The sequence below is a fragment of the Triticum urartu genome, chromosome 1 (genome assembly GCF_003073215.2).
Source record: "Triticum urartu cultivar G1812 chromosome 1, Tu2.1, whole genome shotgun sequence".
Taxonomy (NCBI): Eukaryota; Viridiplantae; Streptophyta; class Magnoliopsida; order Poales; family Poaceae; genus Triticum; species Triticum urartu.
The window spans coordinates 323,559,665-323,581,177 of record NC_053022.1 but is presented as its reverse complement, the minus strand read 5'-3'; positions in this window follow the sequence as shown (position 1 = coordinate 323,581,177).

Below are 21,513 nucleotides of genomic sequence, written 5' to 3'. Positions count from 1 at the left end.
CGCCTCCCGATGCTGGGCTTCCGAGGGGGGGATCGTCTGCGGGGAGCGGAAGGACCGGTGTGTACGGACACCGGCAGCTAATCCAAACTCATAAATAACCGAGCGAGATAAGTAAGAAAAGATTAATTCGGATGCGAGTAAACCGGGAATGCTTTGAGTGACTGATCAATGTGGTCTTAAATCAGCCGGATATAGCTTATACCACACGTTTTTTGTGTGGCCCCAGAAACAGATAAAAAAATCATGATCTGCTGTCTAAAACCCCTTGAGATAGTGCTTTCGTATAGTCCACAGTTCTAAAAAGACCATTTCGTAACGGCTGCTGAAAATATTGTTTCATATTCTAGAGCGTATTTTTGTTAGTAATATTCCTAACCGCAAAAAACTTGTTAAATTTTAATATACATGTTTTCCTCTAAATGATTTTGTTATGGTCGGTGTTGGCTGTCACATACACGCGGGCATGCATACACACATGTGTTTTGATGTGTTTATCACATTCGCCTCTAGGGCTGGAAACATGCAAGGGTGAGTTTGTTTAAGAAAAAAATGCTAACTCGATTTGTGCTCACCTAGAGGTCGAGTTAGGGAGTGAGCTCTTACTCGACTTGTAATCTTGGGCAACTTTTGAGCAAGACAAAATATATGAAAAAAAACAATCCACTTGTTAGGCAATGTAAAATTCTCGAACATGGTAATACCACAACAACTACAAATAGAAATATAAAAATACATCGGTCAAAATGGAATTATGGTAATGAAGTTAAAACTTGGTGTACCATTTGTGAAACAAAGGATGTACATAATAAACTACAACACATGCGTCATAGTTTTGAAACAAAACAAATATGTAATGCATGTAAGATAATCGTTGACGTGTACCTATCCTACATAATAAATTATTGCATTACAAATGAGAAGTGCAAATAAATTAGTTGCATCTATATGCATCTATAAAAATATCCATAGCATTTACGTTGTTGCAGGGTGTATGAAGCCAAAATTTACTGAGCTGATTTTGGTTCAACTCATTTTTAGTTGAATAGCAATTTGGGCTCATGTTGGCTCCTTTCTTTTTGAGTCATCCGGAGTTGAGCTCGAGTGCTAACAAGCATGAAGGTTTCTCTTTGCATTCCCAGTGACCTCATTGAGAAGGCTCTATCATGCCCTCACTGCATTGGAGTTTTAAGTTAACTAAAGGAAACCGCGCGTTGCTGTGAGAATTTGTTGATAAAAATTTGGGTTGATAACATAAGAACCAAAATTAAAAATACATATAACTTATTATATTACATTACGTATAGTTGTAGCAATATTTATTGAATGTAAGTAGAATAATTTAATGAAAAACATTTTCCCATGCATGGTTTAATGTTGTGGTAGGTCTTTTCTCCTGCATGCTTGCATGTTGAGGTGAGTTTTATCTCATCCATAATTGTATGGTGAAGTGGCATGCATGTTGAGATAAATAAGCTAGTGGGGATGACTCGGGTTGCCCGTAGTGGGTAGTATTATAATTCAGTATTGTGCATATGATACTAGCGTATGGTACTACATCCGTAATGCATACCGTATCATAGATTAGTATCTTAGATTATCTCATTTATTGTCATGCAAGACATATAGTAGTTTTATTATGATACGGTATCATGATATGGTACTCAACCTTCTATTTATTCATTTATTTTATGTCACATCATCAAAATTTAAAATTGCCTAGTTGACATGCATGATACTAGTTATTGTACTCCTATTACGGGCGGCATTAGGTATATAGATTATGTATAGTTGTCACAATATTCATTGAATATAAGTAGAATAATTTAATGAAATACATTTTCTCATGCATGGTGAATGTTGTGGTAGGTCTTTTCTCATGCATGTTGAGGTGGGCCTTATCCCATTCATAATTGTATAGTGAGATGGCATGCTTGCATGTTGAGATAAATAAGTTAGCGGGGATGACTCCCTTAGGTATACTAGATGATACCTCGCATTGCTGCGATGATTGGTTGCAATATTTTTTGATGAAATTTAAATAAAAATTAAAATAGATATAATATATTGTATTTATTACTATATAGTTGTAAATATATATAGACGTAAGTTGCATTTCCCATGCATGTTAAGAAAGATATAATTAGTGTGTTTGATGAGGTGGCACGTGCGGTGGGATGGGACGTGTGCATGTCGACAGATAATATAAATGTCATTACCCGTGCATGTTAAGAGAAATAATTAGTAGGGTGATGAGGTGGCTGATACGTCTCCAACGTATCTACTCCCTCTGTTCCTAAATATAAGTCCTTTTAGTCATTTCAAATGGACTACAACATACGGATGTATGTAGACATATTTTAGAGTGTAGATTCACTCATTTTGCTCCGTATGTAGTCACTTGTTGGAACCTCTAAAAAAACTTATATTTGGGAACGGAGGGAGTATAATTTATGAAGTATTCATATCATGTTTACAACAATTTTATATGGTTTTGTTATGATTTGATTAGAACTAACCCAGACTATCGTTGTTTTTAGCAGAACTACCGTGGTGTCATTTTTTGTGCAGAAATAAAAGTTCTCGGAATGGGCTGAAAATTTACGGTGATTTTTTATGGACCAAAAGAGACCTCCGAAGCACCGGAGCTGGGCCAGGAAGTGACCGAGGAGGCCACAAGCCTAGGGGGCGCACCCCCACGGCTTGTGGGCCCCTCGGGCACCCCCTTGACATGAGACCGACACCAAAAATTCTTAAAAATACCCAAACCTCCAAAAGAACCCTAGGTTGGAAGTTCTGCCACCGCAAGCCTCTGTAACCATGAAAAACCAATCGGGAGCCCGTTCTGGCAACCTACCGGAGGGGGAAACCATCATCGGAGGCCATCTTCATCATCCCGGCGTCCACCATGACGAGGATGGAGTAGTTCACCCTCGGGGATGAGAGTATGTACCAGTAGTTATGTGTTTAATCTCTCGCTCTCGTGTTCTTGATTTGGCATGATCTTGATGTACCGCGAGCTTTGTTACTATAGTTGGATCATATGGTGTTTCTCCCTCTCTATATTCTTGTGATGAATTGAGTTTTACCTTTGAGGTTTCACTATTATCGGATTGAATACTTTTATTGATTTGAGAACACTTGATGTATGTCTTGCGTGGGATACCCGTGGTGACGATGGGGTGTTCTATTGACTCACTTGATGTATGTTTTGGCACTCAACTCGCAGATTATCAAGGTGACATTGGGGTAATCTATGCATAGGGGTTGATGCATGTTTTCATCCTTGTTTCTCCGGTAGAAATCTCGGGACACTCTTTGAGGTTCTTTTTGTTGGATTGAATATTATGAATCTGAAGCTGTTTGATGCATATCGTATAATTGACCCACGGATACTTGTGGTGACATTGGAGTATCTGGATGACATTAGGGTTAATGATGTGTATCATATGGTGTTATTTTAGTACAAACTCTAGGCTTGTTTGTGACACTTATAGGAATAGCTCAAAAGATTGATCAGAAAGAATAACTTTGAGGTGGTTTCATACCCTACAAGCAATTTCATCTTATGTTCTCCGCGGTAGGAACTTTTGAGTGACTCTTTGTCGCACGTTGAGGGATTGACATATTATTTAATTATGTTATCATTGTTGAGAGACTTTGCACTAGTGAAAGTATGAACCCTAGGCCTTGTTTTCAAGCATTGCAATACCGTTTCTGCTCACTTTTACTACTTGCTACCTTGCTGTTTTTATATTTTCATATCACAAAAACCTATATCTACTATCCATATTGCACTTGTATCACCATCTCTTCGCCGAACTAGTGCACCTATACAATTTACCATTGTATTGGGTATGTTGGGGACACAAGAGACTCTTTATTATTTGGTTGCAGGGTTGTTTGAGAGAGACAATCTTCATCCTACGCCTCCCGGATTGATAAACCTTAGGTCATCCACTTGAGAGAAAATTGCTACTGTCCTACAAAACTATGTGCTTGGAGGCCCAACAAGAGTCTACAAGAAGAAGGTTGCGTAGTAGACATCAATGGCATGTGTGCATGTTGAGAGAATTGAGATAGTGGGGATCAACTATTTAGGTATATTGTATAGGATTCTATCACGTCAAATATGTTGTTGGTAGATTGTTAGTTAGACCTATTCGAAAAGGGCTCTATTAGTTACATGTGTTACTTACATTGCGGATAATATATTGGTTTTGTAGATCATGAGGATCTACGAACTCATCACTTATCCAAGAACTTTATAGGGCTCATGCAATTTTTTACAAATCATACAAAGTCTATGTTAATTTATCTTTACACTAGAGTCAACACCAAAAGGTAACACTGTCAAGGTTTTCTTCCTGTTCGGCTCAGAAACCCCACCCATCTATCTAAAATATTGCCCCCTCACTAAGGAGCTTGAATGTCTTGGGTAAACATGGACGAATGGCCAGCTCCTAGTTGTGCATAACCAAAACTTTTTCGCGTTGCTCATCAGTTAGAGGGCCCTTCTTGTATCAACCCTACAAGAATATCAAACACAAACATAGTGGGCATGTCATCTCAGTATCATGGAAGGAGCAAATAGTTGGATCTCCATGGATATGCAAATCTTCATGGAGGTCACTGATAGGGCCCTTGAGTATATCGGCTAGAGGGCACTCGCTTTTAGCATGCTTGCCCAACATGTAGTGCAAGACATAAGTAGCAAGAGCTTGGAGTTTTAGAGGTTTGGTGTGTCACGGAAAATTGACACGACGGGCTATACTGCGGCATCCGGCTACAGACGAAGAAGAGGAAGGCGACAACGAAGTGGTGTGATGCATCAACTTTTTGTGAGTGGGACGTGTGGACCGTTGAATGTGGGTATGGCATGTGGGCCAGTGTAACTAGAAATTGTGGAGCTTAGTGGGGGCCATTCATGTTGGGGAACACAATATTTCAAAAAAAATTACCTATGATCATGCAAGATCTATCTAGGAGATGCATATCAACGAGAGGGGAGAGTGTGTCCACGTACCCTCGTAGACCGAAAGCGGAAGCGTTTAGTAATGCGGTTGATGTAGTCGAACGTCTTCGCGATCCAACTGATCCAAGAACCAAATGTACGACACCTCCACGTTCAGCTCGATGACGTCCCTCGATATCTTGATCCAGTTGAGGACGAGGGAGAGTTCCGTCAGCACGACGGTGTGGGGATGGTGATGATGAAGTTACCGGCGCAGGGCTTCGCCTAAGCACTACGACGATATAGCCGAGGTGTGTAACTGTGGAGGGGGGCACCGCACACGGCTAAGAAAAGACTTGGTGTGCCTTTGGGGTGCCCCCCTCCCACGTATATAAAGGGGGGGAGGTGGCCGGCCCAAGGGGGGCGCGCCATGGGGGGAGTCCTACTTGGACTCCCGGTCCAAGTAGGATTCGCCCCCCTTCCTATTCCAACTAGGAGAAGGAGGGAAGGAGGGGGAGAAGAGAAGGAAAGGGGGGCTGTCGTGGTTCTAAGTCTGACAGTAGAATAGGGGGGTAGGAATGTAGAGGCAAGATCCTAGCTATAGAGGAGTTGTTCACATGAGTTTTACGAGTTTAGGCCCTTCTTAGAGGAAGTAACAACCCTACGTCTTGGAGCCCGGAGGCGGTCGACTGGATTATATGCGTGTGTGTTACAGAGGGTGTGAACCTTTGTCCCTAAGGAGGGGGGTGGCTTATATAGAGTTCACCAGACCCCTCCCGCCCTCAGTTACAAAGGGTTTAAGGTACATAAAGATGGAGACGTTACTGGTAACGCCTGCAATAAAGATACATAATGACCATTAAGGCTATGACTTAATTCCCGATCATTGCAGAGTGGAGTGGCTCTAGATCTTCTGGTAGTCGAGTGATTGTCCATACGGTCGAGTGTCTTCAAGACTGTCGAGTGGAACATAGCTTCATGGTCGAGTGGATGATGATTTTTCTTCGACTGCTTCTGGTTCTTTTAGAGATGTCCTTGGAGAGGGTATCTTGGACAGATCCATGACCCTACCCTAGGTACATAGCTTCATCATTAGCCCCCGAATGGATCAGGGTTTGAGTGAGGAAGGAGTTGAGAACGCTTCCGACTCATTTTTCGTTGTTATGAGTATATCTTGTTCGGGATCAATGAACTGAGGTGATGACACCAACTTCTTTTTCAGTCGCCTTGATCCATTCTTAGTTTTTGTCGAGTGAACTTTTACTGAAAAGCTTCAGTGATGATGTGGAGGATGCCTTCCGTCTGACAAGTTGTTCTGCTGTCCGCGGATTTTGCGAGATTCGAATTTTGGGAAGCGCACCGGGCGGGGGAGGCCGTGGTAATCGGGACGGTTTAGGCAGGTCGCCTCGATCCCCGCGCCACCTTTTTTGCCACGTATCGCGCGCGTGACTGTTGTGGGATTTGATGAGATCGTCCGGGCCTACAAGTCAGTCACTCAGAAGTATCCTTATAAAAGGCACCGGACCGGGCTTTTGAACAGTGCGCCCTCATTCTCCTTCTTCTTCCTCAGATTTCTCCGCTGCCCCTGCTTCCGCTCTCGGTGTCGTAGCTCCGCTCGGACTCGATTTGCTACCATGGGGAAGGCAAAGACGGTGGATTGGAGCACGCAAAGAAGGCGAAGGCGAAGGCAAAAGGAAAGCGGACCAGCTGAGGTGGATCCTCGTCAAGGTCCGGCCTGCCGCCAGGCTGGATCCAGGGCGATTGGATCCGCTCGACGATTAGCCAGGACGACCTTGACGATCTAGTTGAGGGGGGACTGATCCCCCACGAATCGGTGCGGCTCCCGGGGAACGAGACCGAGCCGCGGCTGCGGGAGGGTGAGTGCGTTCTCCTCGCCACTCATGTTGACCGCGGGTTTTCTTTGCCTCCCCACCCTTTCTTTCGTGGTTTTCTGAATTTCTTCAGGGCTCAACTCCACCACTTTACTCCAAACACCATCGTGTACCTTGCTACCTTCATGTCAATGTGCGAAAATTTCTTGGGTTGCCGACCGCACTGGGGTCTCTTCAAGCACATATTCACATGTCGCTCCCAGTCAGTCAAGAAGGCCAACCCGAGTGACGAGAGGACGCATGTGAAACAGATGTGCGGAGGACTTGGAATCCAAATGAGGAACAAGAGCACCTTCCCAACTATGATCCTTCCCGACTCGGTCCGGGGCTGGCAGTCGACCTGGTTTTACTGCAAGGACCAGCCGACCCCGGGTCAGTCGACTGGACTTCCCCCCTTTTCTTTGGATCGAGTGGAGAAGCCCTCCTCCTTGAGGGTGATCCCAGAAGAGAAGGCACAAGTGAAGGTGTTGGTTGAGTGGGTCGTCCAACTTGTCCGCGACGGAGTGACTGGTATGGACCTGCTGGAGGTCTTTCTCAGTCGACGCATCCAACCGCTCCAAGCCCGTGACCATCCGATGTGGATGTACTCGGGACTCGAGGACTCCACTCGGATCCACCCGGAGGACGTTAGTGAAGACACGGTGGAGAAGTGGCTGAGAGGAATCACCGGCAACAAAGATAATCCCCGGGGGTCTAGGAGGGTGATTCCATTCGACCATTTGCACCAGCCGGAACAGGTATGATTCTGTATTGTCAAGTATCTTCTCGATTCACTATGTAACATCTTGTTGACGGTCGACTGTATTTCTTTCGTTCATTGTCTTTTCAGGCTCTTATTGATATGTACTCGATGCCCAATGGAGTGCAGGAGCAACACGTCGAGGAAGGGGCGAGCGGGGGCGAGAGTGGTGAGTGGCACTCGGATGCAGAGGAGGACGAGGAGAGCGACGACTCGAGCGATGAAGAAGAGGTCGACTCGCCTCCTCGCAAAGAGAGGAGGTCCAAGCACGCTCACGACCCGGCGAGCACCCCTGACCTGATGCCCGCGCCGACTGGGCCATCTTCGAAGCGCCCTCGGACATCTTCCCCAACGTCGACTGAGAAGGTACCGAAACAACTCAAGACTGCACCACCTCCTGTGCCGAAAGCCTCGAAGGCCACCTCCTCCAAACCACCGAAGGCTTTGCCCAGAATCAAAGTGACCATCCCCACCATCTCCGAGTAATCATTTGACCTGATCTTTTGGTCGACTCGAGCAACAGAACATAACTGACTGAATGTTGACATTTGCAGCGTTGCTATCTCTGGAACTTCTTCCTACCAGTACCGAGACGAGGAAATGGAAGACGCGGTTACCTCCAACCCAGGTAAAACTCTCATGATCCTGTCCTTGATTATTGGGTCGATTAAATTCTGGTGATTCACTTGGGGTCGACTGATCTATCTGCAGCCCCGCCCAACATCATCGATCTTCCAGATGATGATGAAGATGTGGCCCCTAGGCCCAGGAAGAACAAAAAAGTAGCATTTGGCAAGACGTCTCAGCAGGGACCGGTGACAACACCAACCGTCCGGCAATCCGAAGACGCAGGTGGGGCCTCTGTAACCTTCGCTGCCCCATTGTTGAGTGAGCGCCCTGCACCGTCGATTGTACCAGTGTTTTCTTCAGTCGTCCAACCTCACGCTTCGGAGCTCCAAGCTGCCGCACCTGGGTCATCTGCCCCCTTCTTCACCAACTACCATGTTCCGGAAAGTCAGTCGGACGCGGCTGCGGAGGCCATCCGCCAGGCTAACGTGATGATGGAGCGGATGAAGACGGTGCACGAGAACAGCCAGGCTGCTTACGATGCCGGCGCGGCTCTCCAGGCCAATGTCCAGGTAAGTAGGCTTCCGACTGACCTTGTTCTATTAGGATATGCTACCTGAAATATTTTATTTCATACAATCTCTTATTGTTTGCGTCGAATTTGTACACCCACTGGGTGTGTTTTGTTGTCTTTGGTATCTACGCTCTTCCACTCGGCCTGGTGAGTGGGATCTAAACCGGTGGGGGCACGCTAAGTGCACCCACTAGGTGTAGTCTCCGAGGCCGCAGTCGACTGCAGGCAGTCGACTGGGGTCTGATTACTTTTTTCTTTCTTTTCTTCCACTCGACTCGGGCGGACCGGTCGAACGGGATCCGAACCAGTGGGGGCACGTCAAGTGCACCCACTGGGTGTAGTCCCCGAGACCGCGATCGATTGCTAGCAGTCGGCCGGGCTCTGAATAGTTCTTTTCTCTTACTTCCCTTTTCTTTTTTTTCTTTTTTTACTCGACCTGGGCGGACCGGTCGAGTGGGGTCTGAATCAGTGGGGGCATGCCAGTGCACCCGCTGGGTGTAGTCCCCGAGACCGCGGTCGACTGCGGGCAGTCGGCTGGGGTCTTGAGTAAACTTTTAAGTTTTATTCACTCGGAAGTAAATAATCTTTGACCTTGTCGATTGTCACGTCTTTTTTCTTCTGCAGAAATTGTGTACTGTCATTTCTAAGTTTGACGAATTTGAGGAGAAGCAGAGGCAACTCAACCTCGACTTGGAGCTGGCCCAACAAAAGTTGAAGAAAGCTCAAGACGAAGCTGCTGGTATGGAAGGTAACTGCCCGTCGACTGTTTACGTCGATCGTCTTTTAAGATATTTCTTCGATCTCTTGTTTGATCCGATTGCTTCTTTTGCAGAGAAAATGAGGTTGGCTCTGGAAAAGAAGGACTTGGACCTTGCTGCTGCGCAAAAGGAAGCTCAGGATAAGACTGCCCTTGTAGACCAGAAGTTGGCTTCGGTCGAAGCGTTGGAAGGAGAAGTAAACAAGCTGAAGTCCTCTCTCAATGAGTCCAACCGAGAGGTAACTTGTCTGAAGAAGGATAAGATTGCTCTGAATGAGAAGCTGGAGTCCGCGGTCCGTAAGAGAAATGACACGGAAGCCTATCTGAGAACTCTAGCTAAGAAGCTCTATCTTATGCTGGAAGGTACTCCTTTTAATCCGACTGCTTTACTGCTTGCAAGTTAATCTTGTCCGGTCGACTCACCAACTCTTTGACTGCAGAATTCTGTCAAAACTTTAACGAGGAAACTGGAAGGATCGAGACGGGTTTAGACCCCATCGTTTCTTCGGTCGGCGACGAAGCTGCGATGAACGTGCTTCGACTGGAATCCCGTGTCGCCAGCATCACAAATTACCTCGCTCGTCTGAAGGTGGCAGTTTCACGGATCGACTCATCACTCTAGCCAAGGGCGACGCTTCAAAATGACCTCGAGTCTCTGATGACTCGGCTCAACGAGATTCCTGGTCGAGTGCAAGAGTGGAAGAAGTCCTCTGCCCGGTGTGGTGCTGACGTGGCGTTGTCCTTGGTAAGGGTCCACTGCAAGGAAGCTTGTGAAGACAAGCTGGCGGCGATCAAGGTCGCCAACACCAAAAGGCGCGACTTCCAGTCCTTTATGGAGACTTTCATCGCTGCTGCCACTCGGATCGCAGATGGAATCGACTTGGACGAATTCGTCGAACCCGCCAGCCCTCCTCCTGCCGAGTCAACAAACTATGGGATTTAAACATGTCTTAAATTTGCCTCGGAATGCCAAGTGGTTGCTGTAACCATTAAACTCCTTCGGGCTTGATGCTCGAATACTTTTGATTTGTCGCTTGGAATTTTAGGATTTATCCAAACTGCTTTTGAATATGCTTGTGATTGCTTTTGGAATCTGCTCCCTATTTGTTGTGACCTTCGTGTTCGAGATGCAGCCTTGAAACGGAGACTTCAATCGAACTGTGCCTTGTCGTCCTTGCGGACAAGGATGGGGCACACGTTATATTTGTGGCGTAGCTCGGAGGAGAAGGTTGCAGTCGACCTACGCCTCGTCGTCCTTGCAGACAAGAATGGAGCGCACGTTGTATTTGTGGCGTAGGTCGGAGAAGAAGGTCGCGGACGACCTGTGCTTCGTCGTCCTTGCGGACATGGATGGAGCGCACGTTCTATTTGTGGCGTAGCTCGGAGAAGAGGGTCGCGGTCGACCTGCACCTCGTCGTCCTTGCGGGTAGGGATGGAGCGTACGTTGTACTTGTGGTGCAGCTCTTAGGGAAAGGATTGCAGTTGACCTGCACCTCGTCGTCCTTGCGGATGAAGATGGAGCGTACGTTGTATTTGTGGCGCAGCTCCAAAGGAGAAGGACGGCTCACCCCTCGGTAGGATTTTACAAACTTAGGCGAGTACTGGACTGCAGCTAAGCCCCCGAGTGGGAGGATTGCTCATCACTCGGTAGGATTTTACAAACTTAGGTGAGTACTGGACTGCAGCTAAGCCCCCGAGTGGGAGGATCGCTCACCACTCGGTAGGATTTTACAAACTGAGGCGAGTACTAGACTGCAGCTAAGCCCCCGAGTGGGAGGATTGCTCACCACCCGGTAGGATTTTACAAACTTAGGCGAGTACTGTACTGCAGCTAAGCCCCAGAGTGGGAGGATTGCTCACCACTCGGTAGGATTTTACAAACTTAGGGGAGTACTGGACTGCAGCTAAGCCCCCGAGTGGGAGGATTGCTCACGACTCGGTAGGATTTTACAAACTTAGGCGAGTACTGGAATGCAGCTAAGCCCCCGAGTGGGAGGATTGCTCACGACTCGGTAGGATTTTACAAACTTAGGCGAGTACTGGAATGCAGCTAAGCCCCCGAGTGGGAGGATTGCTCACGACTCGGTAGGATTTTACAAACTTAGGCAAGTACTGGACTGCAGCTAAGCCCCCGAGTGGGAGGATTGCTCACCACTCGGTAGGATTTTACAAACTTAGGCGAGTACTGGAATGCAGCTAAGCCCCCGAGTGGGAGGATTGCTCACGACTCGGTAGGATTTTACAAACTTAGGCAAGTACTGGACTGCAGCTAAGCCCCCGAGTGGGAGGATTGCTCACCACTCGGTAGGATTTTACAAACTTAGGCGAGTACTGGACTGCAGCTAAGCCCCCGAGTGGGAGGATTGCTCACCACTCGGTAGGATTTTACAAACTTAGGCGAGTACTAGACTGCAGCCAAGCCCCCGAGTGGGAGGCTGGTTCACCACTCGGTAGGATTTTGAAAACTTAGGTGAAACGGGTTCGCAGCTAACCCCCCGAGTGGGAGGCTGGCTCACCACTCGGTAGGTTTTTTGAAAACTTAGGCGAAACGGATTCGCAGCTAAGTCACCCACTGGGGTTTTTTCAGACGTAAACAAAAGCAACAACAATCGTGCCAGAGGACTATAAAGCTCTTGTCTTTGATAAACAAATTACAACGGTATTTCTTATTACATTTTATTCGAACGAATACTTAAGTATAAAAGGGGCGGAGCAGCTCCGCGTTCCAAGCCCGTGGCTCGTCCTTCTTATGCTCAACACTTTAAAGGTGGGATGCTCCATTGTGGATCACTCTGGTGACAATGAAGGGACCTTCCCAAGCTGGGGCGAGCTTATGTGGTTTCTGCTGATCCACTCGAAGAACCAAGTCTCCCTCTTGAAAGGCTCGACCCTTCACGTGTCTAGCGTGGAATCGACGCAAGACTTGTTGATAAATGGTCGACCGGATCAAGGCCATCTCTCTTTCCTTCTCTAGGAGGTCGAATGCGTCTTGCCGAGCTTGTTCTGCTTCATCTTCAGTGAAGAGCTCAACTCGTGGTGCATTATGAAGCAAGTCACTTGGTAAAACAGCTTCAGCCCCATAGACCAAGAAGAATGGAGTTCGACCAATCGACCGATTAGGAGTTGTCCTCAATCCCCAAAGAACTGATGGAAGCTCATCAACCCAGGCGCCTACTGCGTGCTTGAGATCTCGCATTAGTCGGGGTTTCAGTCCTTTGAGAATCAGGCCATTTGCTCTCTCTGCTTGTCCATTCGACTGGGGATGGGCGACTAAAGCATAGTCGACTCGTGTGCCTTGTGAGGCGTAGGAGGCTCTGAACTCATCAGAATCGAAGTTCGATCCGTTGTCAGTGATGATGCTGTGCGGAACCCCATATCTGAAAATCAACTCTCTGATGAAGCTGACAGCGGTACTAGCTTCAAGATTCTTAATAGGCTTGGCTTCAATCCATTTGGTAAACTTGTCGATTGCTACAAGCACATGAGTGAAGCCGCTCCTACCATTCCTCAGTGGACCAACCATGTCCAATCCCCAAACCGCAAAGGGCCAGATGAGTGGGATGGTCTTCAGGGCTGATGCAGGTTTGTGCGACATATTGGAGTAGAACTGGTAGCCTTCACATCTATCGACTATATCTTTCACCATTTCATTTGCTCATGGCCAATAGAATCCAGCTCGGTATGCTTTAGCCACAATGGTCCGAGAGGACGCATGGTGACCACAAGTCCCCGAATGGATGTCGTGGAGGATCACTCGGCCTTCTTTTGGTGTTATGCATTTCTGCCTAACCCCAGTTGCACTTTCTCTGAACAGTTGTCCTCTTATTACAGTAAAGGCCTTGGATCGACGGACGATCTGTCAAGCCTCTTCTTCGTCTTCTGGGAGCTCTTTCCTAAGGATATATGCAATGTATGGTACTGTCCAGTCGGGAGTGATGACCAACACTTCCATGACCAAGTCGACCACGGCTGGGACCTCGACTTCAGTCGGATCTGTGGCACTCTTAGGCTGTGGGGGCTCTTCATTGAAGGGATCTTCTTGAACTGAAGGTGCATGAATATGCTCCAGGAACACATTACTAGAAATGGCTTCTCTCTTGGAGCCTATCTTTGCTAAATCATCTGCTGCTTGATTTTTCAGTCGGGGGATATGATGGAGCTCTAACCCCTCAAACTTCTTTTCCAACTTTCTCACCGCGTTGCAGTAACCAGTCATGGCTGGGCTTCTGACGTCCCACTCCTTCATCACTTGATCGACTACCAAATCTGAGTCACCATAGACCATGAGGCGACGGACGCCGAGTGAAATGGCCATACGCAACCCATACAAGAGTGCTTCATATTCTGCTTCGTTATTGGAGGAATCAAAGTGAATCTGGAGGACATATCTGAGCTTGTCTCCTCGGGGGGATACCAGTACTACCCCAGCACCGGAACCATTCAGCATCTTGGAACCATCAAAGAACATGGTCCAGTGCTCTGAGTGTACTTGAGTCGGCAGTTGTTGTTCAATCCACTCGGCGAGGAAATCTACTATTGCTTGGGACTTGATAGCTTTCTTTGCCTCGAACTTGATATCTAAGGGAAGGAGTTCAATCGCCCACTTTGCCACTCGACCAGTTGCATCTCTATTGTTCAGAATCTCTGATAACGGAGTGTCGCTAACGACTGTAATGGAGTGATCAGAGAAGTAATGTGCAACCTTCTTCGTGGTCATATAGATCCCATAAACAAGCTTCTGATAATGTGGATATCTTTGCTTTGATGGAGTCGAAACTTCAGAGACATAGTATACTGGGCACTGAATTTTGTAAGCTTTTCCTTCTTCTTCCTGCTCGACCGTAAGTACTGTACTGACGACTTGTCCAGTGGCTGCAATGTAAAGCAGTAAAGGCTCTTTGCTGATTGGAGCAGCAAGCACCGGCTGGGTGGAAAGCAAGGCTTTAAGCTCTGCAAATGCTGCATCAGCCTCAAGAGTCCACTCGAACTTATCTGATTTCTTCATCAGTCGGTAAAGAGGCGGTGCCTTTTCACCGAGGCGAGAAATGAATTGACTTAAGGTGGCCAAATAACCAGTAAGCTTCTGGACATCGTGCACACGCACAAGGCATTTCATCCGGAGTATGGCACCCACTTTCTCTAGGTTAGCGTCGATCCCTCGTTCGGAAACGAGAAAACCGAGTAATTTTCTGCCTGGAACTCCAAACGTGCACTTTGATGGATTAAGCTTGATATCATACCTTCTGAGGTTGGCAAAGGTTTCAGCAAGGTCAGCCAGTAGGTCGGAACCTTTACGTGACTTGACCACAATGCCATCCATGTATGCTTCCACATTCCGACTGATCTGAGTGAGCAGGCACTTCTGAATCATCCGCATGAATGTGGCTCCAGCGTTCTTCAAACCGAATGGCATAGTGACATAACAGAAGCACCCAAATGGGGTGATGAAAGCTATTTTTATCTCATCAGGTCCGTACAGACGGATCTGATGGTACCCGGAATAAGCGTCCAAAAAGGACAAACGCTCACACCCCGCAGTCGTGTCGATTATTTGGTCGATGCGAGGGAGAGGAAAGTGATCTTTCGGGAAGGCCCGATTGATATGTTTGAAGTCGATGCACATGCGAAGTGAGTCGTCCTTCTTTGGGACCATGACAACATTAGCTAACCACTCGGAGTGGTAAATCTCTCGGATAAACTCAGCTGCCAGAAGCCGAGCCACTTCTTCACCGATTGCCTTCCTCTTCTGTACGGCGGACCGTCGAAGATGTTCTTTGACTGGTTTCACCTTTGGGTCGACTTGCAAACGATGCTCATCCAGTCCCCTGGGAACACCTGGCATGTCGGAAGGTTTCCATGCAAAGATGTCCCAGTTCTCACGGAGGAACTGGATGAGCGATTCTTCCTATTTGGAGTCGAGTGTTGTTGAGATGTGAGTCGGAGCAGCATTCAGATCCGTCAGGTGAATGTGAATCGACTTTATTTCACCAGATGACTGGAATGCTGAATCCGTGGCAGGCTTCTTAGTACGCAACAAATCACTCGGATCTGCATTTTTTTGATATTCCTGCAATTCCACTACTGCCATCTGTGCATCGGCGATCTTTGAGCCCTTCTGGAAGCACTCTTCTGCCTTCTTGTAGCGACCAGACCTCAAACAGTCTGATCTCTGTGCTCCGGTGTCATCCCTGGATCAGTAATGCTGACACCACACAGTACTAGGAGGATTTATAACAGAGTAGCAATCACACACTTATTACATCGAGTGTCTCAAAAGAGAACTTATTACAATAAATATGGCTTAAGGCCATCTAATAACGATAACAACGGAAGGCTTGGAAGATAAGTGAGTCCATCAACTCCAACGGCATCACTGAGTATAGAACCACGACCTAAAATTCCTCAATCGTCGTCTGAAAAGTCTGCAACATTAACGTTGCAGCCCGAAAACGGGTCAGCACATGCAATATGCTGGCAAGGTAACACATAGAGAGTAATGGAATGCAACAGCTATACTATATGCATATTTGGCTGGTGGAAAACTCTATGGTTACAGTTTTTGCGTAAAGCCAATTTTTCCCTACTTCAAAGGAATAGATTTAATTACTATCATGGTGGTTGTTAAACATTGAGAATGGTTGACAACATTCTCAATCCCAATTAAGTAACATCATTTAAACCCAACAAAATTAATTTAGAGTAACATGTTGAGATTCACATGATAATCCAGGTACTAGATACTCAAGATGTCCATAACCGGGGACACGGCTAACCATGATTAGTTTGTTACACTCTGCAGAGGTTTGCGCACTTTTCCCCACAAGACTCGATCGCCTCCGTTTGGTTTCTCGCACTACAGGGTGTTTGAGAAACGGATGACCGAGACATAGTCTTTCAGAAGCGCTAGCACCTTACGATCGGGTAGACCGTACCACCTACATCCCCTACATCTGCTAGTCTACCACTGTAAGAGTTCGCACAACTTAGTCAACTATGCCAGAGCCCATAATGGCTTGTGGCTGCACACGGAAGTTTCTAGTATGAATAATCTCATGATCCCTTTGAGCCTGGGTGGCGGTCCAAAAGAAAAACAGGCAAGTCCTGGAAACCCCAGGTGCCTCAATCCACCCAGATGTGTGTTAGGTTGCCACCTTAGATAAACCATTAATTAACAATCTCACATCTGTCATGGATATCACTCACCCAATCCACATCTACTAGCCTAGCATGGCATAATAAGCAAACGTAGAAGTAACTCCCAAAGGTTTGATAATAAACAGGTAATAGGTACTACCTCATCTACTTCCCATCCCACAATTTAATTAGATCCTAATCATGCAACGTGTGAGGATTGATCTAATGCAATAAAACTGGGTTGTAGAAAAGGTATGATCAAAGTGTTACTTGCCTTGCTGATGATCCGCGAAACCTAGAGATTCGAAGTAACAGGCGGCGCACTCCGGGTATTCTATCGCAGACAAACAACAAGCATACAATAAGTACTCATCTAATGCACAGGTAAAACTCAAATAGAAGATCTAACCAGAAAGTTCAACTTAAGAACCCTGGTTTGCATAAAGAATCAAATCGAACGAAGCAAAAGAAATCAAACGGTGAAAGAAAACAACTTCGTTCTAGAAATCTGGATCTAGGGCAAATTTTACAGTAGCAAAAACATGTTTAAGTTGATTATTGGGAAAGAGGGTTTCGAGACGAAACTCCAGGCGCTTGAATCGCCTGATTCCGACAAACGAAGGAAAAGTTATACCAAAACGAAAATCGGATCAGAAATCGCGATCAGAAAATAACCGCGGAAAAATCCGATGAAAAAGAAAAACGACGAACAATTTATTTTTTTAAAACAGCACGGAAAACGAGGGGCGGCGAACCTCGGGCGGCGCGCAACTCCGGCGGCGGCGGCGGCTGGGGCTGGGGCGCGCTAGGGTTAGGGTGGCGGTGGTGGGCTGGCTCGGCTCGGGCCTCGGGCGCGCCTTATAAAGGTCCCGGCCAGGCGGAGTCCTGGCCGAGTACGGCCCAAAGTCGGTTCCGCGTTTTTTTTAATAATTCCGCTCGAAAGAAAAATAAAAAGAAATACTAAACGGACTCCAAAAATCACGAAATAAATTTTCCCGGGTTTCTAAAATCAAGCCCGATAAAGTGAACATTTATCTAGGCCCAAACTACAACTTCGAAAAAAACACGCATTTTTCCTAAATTCAAATAAAAATACCGAAAAACTTCGAAATAAATCTTATTTGATTTTTTTATTAAATCCTCAATATTTCTATATTTTGGGAAAGTCATTTTATTCCCTCTCTCATATTTTTGTAATAGAAATAATTGATGATAAAATAAAAAAAATCAAATGATCCTGTTTACATAATTTGAGAAAACTCAAATATGTAAATAACGAAATCCCGAACTCTCTCCATGGGTCCTTGAGTTGCTTAGGATTTTCTAGGATCAAAACCAAAAGCAAAATAAAATATGATATGCATGATGATCTAATGTATAACATTCCAAATTGAAAATTTGGGATGTTACACTTCTTTCGATTGCCGGTGATAGTGATCACTCCTTTGGGACCAGGCATTTTCAATTTGAGGTACACATAACATGGTCGAGCCATAAAACGTGCATAAGCTGGCCTGCCCAAAATAGCATGATAAGCACTCTGGAAATCTACAACTTCAAATGTCAACTTTTCTTTGCGGTAATTCTTGGAATCACCGAACACTACATCAAGGGCGATCTGGCCGAGTGATGCAGCCTTCTTGCCAGGAATGACTCCATGGAAACTCATATTGCTTTCACTGAGTCTGGACATCGGAATGCCCATTCCTTTCAACGTCTCTGCATGCAGTATATTCAGGCCACTTCCACCGTCCATCAGAACCTTAGTCAACCGAATACCTTCGACTACTGGGTCGACCACTAGCGCTTGCCTCCCAGTGGTGGCTATGTGCACTGGGTGATCGGACTGGTCGAATGTGATGGCAGTCTGAGAGCACTTCAAATAACTGGGTGTCACCGGAGCAACCATGTTCACTTCTATGTTGATGACTTTCAGTCGACTCTTACTCTCAACATCAGCAAAAATCATCAGAGTGGAATTGATGTGGGGGTAACCATCATCGTCCTCCTCCTCATCCTCAACTTTGTCTGCTTCCTTCTCATTTTCTTTGGGCTGTTTCTCTCAGAATTGCTGGATTAGGAGTCGACACTGTCGAGTGGTATGCTTTGGGTAAATGAAATTACCCTCTTCATCTTTCTTGGTGTGAATGTGGCATGGTAAATCCAACACATCATTTCCATCTTGATCTTTTACTTTCTTGGGGTTCCACGGTCCTTTAGGTTTCCCCTTGAACTTCCCCCGAGTCACGGCTAAGGCTTCACCAGGAGCGGCTGGCTCGGCTTTGCGCTTCTGCTTTCGACTGGAGTTTCCTCCTCCGGTTTTGTGGGCGACTGCTTTGTGCTTGCCACTCCGGAGTCGGTCTTCTTCTTCACCATTGGCGTACTTGGTGAGAATCTCCATCATCTGTGTCATAGTCATATCTCCTGTTCGACCGAATTTCAGATTCAACTCCCGATACTTAACACCTTCTTTGAAGGCACAAATTGCTTGGTGATCTGACACATTCTCCACTGTGTGGTGCAACGTGATCCATCTCTGGATATAATCCCTCAAAGTTTCATTCAGTTTCTGAACGCAACACTGTAATTCTGTCAACCCTGCCGGCCGCTTGCAAGTACCTTCAAATGTTCTGACAAATACTCGAGCAAGATCTTCCCAAGTATAAATACTACCAGGAGCTAACTGATTCAGCCACGCCCTGGCCGAGCCCTCCAGCATCAAAGGAAGGTGCTTCATGGCCACTTCATCATTGCCGCCACCGATCTGTAAAACCACTCGGTAATCCTTGAGCCAAGTGTCAGGCTTGGACTCACCAGTGAACTTACTGACTCCAGTCGCTAATCTGAAGTTGGGAGGAATCATCGCAGACCTGATGGCTCTGCTGAAGCACTCTGGGCCTGAGACATGCACTCTGTTGCTGGTTGGAAAATCTCTATCGGAGCCTTCTTTGTGAGCTCTGTTCCTGTCGACCAGACCCTGACCGAGAATAGATCTCGCATCAAACCCCGGTTCCCTGGGGTCGACTGGAATCCTTCGCCCACCACTATGAGGGCGTCTGTCATCCTGCTGCCGAGGCATGTATGATCCACTCCTTGGGGGAGGCGTGGGCCCTCGACGACGATCATCGTGATCGAGTCGGTGATCATACTACTCACGGTTTTTGTACTGATCTCGTCGGTCTCCACGTCCCTCATGCCTCGGGGGCGATCTTGGCTGTGAGCCGACTGGACTGTGTCTACAACCATGGATCTGCTGTGAATCCTATTCCGCGACTGAGATACTACTGTATTCTGCTCTCCCGCGGCTCGAAGCAAAGCCCGGATCTGCACCAAACCTCGACCAGCTTCCGACTGGGAAGGTTGGATTGACTCCGCTATTCGGGCCGCAGCTGCGAGATTCTGGATTGGAGTTCGGTATACCTGAGTCGGAGGTGGAAAAAGTTGATGTCGACTCGACTCGGGAGCACGCTGCCGAGCACGCTCGTCGAGTGCGCATTGGAGGTTCTCTAGTCGAGTGCGCTCATCCAAGTTGGCCAGGCACGCCTCCTCCAAGGCCTAGGCCTCAGGGGTTTCTCCAACGATAGGAGTGTGCAGTGCATCCATGTTCCGGCGGCGAAGTTCCTCTCTCCTCTGTGAAGAGAGGGGTTCGGGTCGGTAGTCTTCGTGGACACGCGATAGATCGCTGCCACCATCGCCTCCGTCCTCACGGGTGAAGCCAGGAGGACTATGTGGTCCATTGACCACCAAAACTTCCGCCGCGGGGTCGCTGCTGTCGCACTCGGATGCCGTCTCTACGGAGCCAGTCGACAGGTCGAACAGGCCATAGAGAGTTTCATCGGGCTCGATTGCCACGACCTGGGGGGTGGCAGATTGGTGAGCCACCGCGTGCCTCACCCATCGTTGAAGCCTCGACCGACCGGAACGTTTTCCCTGGCGGGCTGCAGGGAGGGAGGTCGGCACAGGCGCCGACTGATACTGAGTCTACGACTGCCGTAGGAGGACGCCACGGACGCACGCGTGAAAGTGCGTTGCCCCGCAGACGGGGAGCGCCTCGACGTCGAGTGGCGCTTCCTGGAGCCAAGCAGAGTCGTCGACGATGAATACGAGCGCACCGAGACGGATCTCGCGGCCCTTGGCCAAACCTCCGCTTGAAACCATGTTGATGGGGATCAGAAAAATCACAACTTCTCCAACAAGTCTCTAAGACACCTGCCCCACGGTGGGCGCCAACTGTCGTGCTTCTAAGTCTAACAGTAGAATAGGGGGGTAGGAATGTAGAGGCAAGATCCTAGATATAGAGGAGTTGTTCACACGAGTTTTACGAGTTCAGGCCCTTCTCAGAGGAAGTAACAGCCCTACGTCTCGGAGCCCGGAGGCGGTCGACTGGATTATATGCGTGTGTGTTACAGAGGGTGCGAACCTTTGTCCTTGAGGAGGGGGGGTGGCTTATATAGAGTTCGCCAGACCCCTCCCGCCCTCAGTTACAAAGGGTTTAAGGTACATAAAGATGGAGACGTTACTGGTAACGCCTGCAATAAAGATACATAATGACCATTAAGGCCATGACTTAATTCCCGATCGTTGCAGAGTGGAGTGGCTCTAGATCTTCTGGTAGTCGAGTGATTGTCCATACGGTCGAGTGTCTTCAAGACTGTCGAGTGGAACATAGCTTCATGGTCGAGTGGATGATGATTTTTCTTCGACTGCTTCTGGTTCTTTTAGAGATGTCCTTGGGGAGGGTATCTTGGACAGATCCATGACCCTGCCCTAGGTACATAGCTTCATCAGGGGCCGGCCCCCCCAACCATAGTCTAATTCGGATTGGGCTTGGGGGGCGCGCGCCACCACCTGCCGCCGCCTCCTCTCTCCACTAGGGCCCATGAAGGCCCATTAACTCCC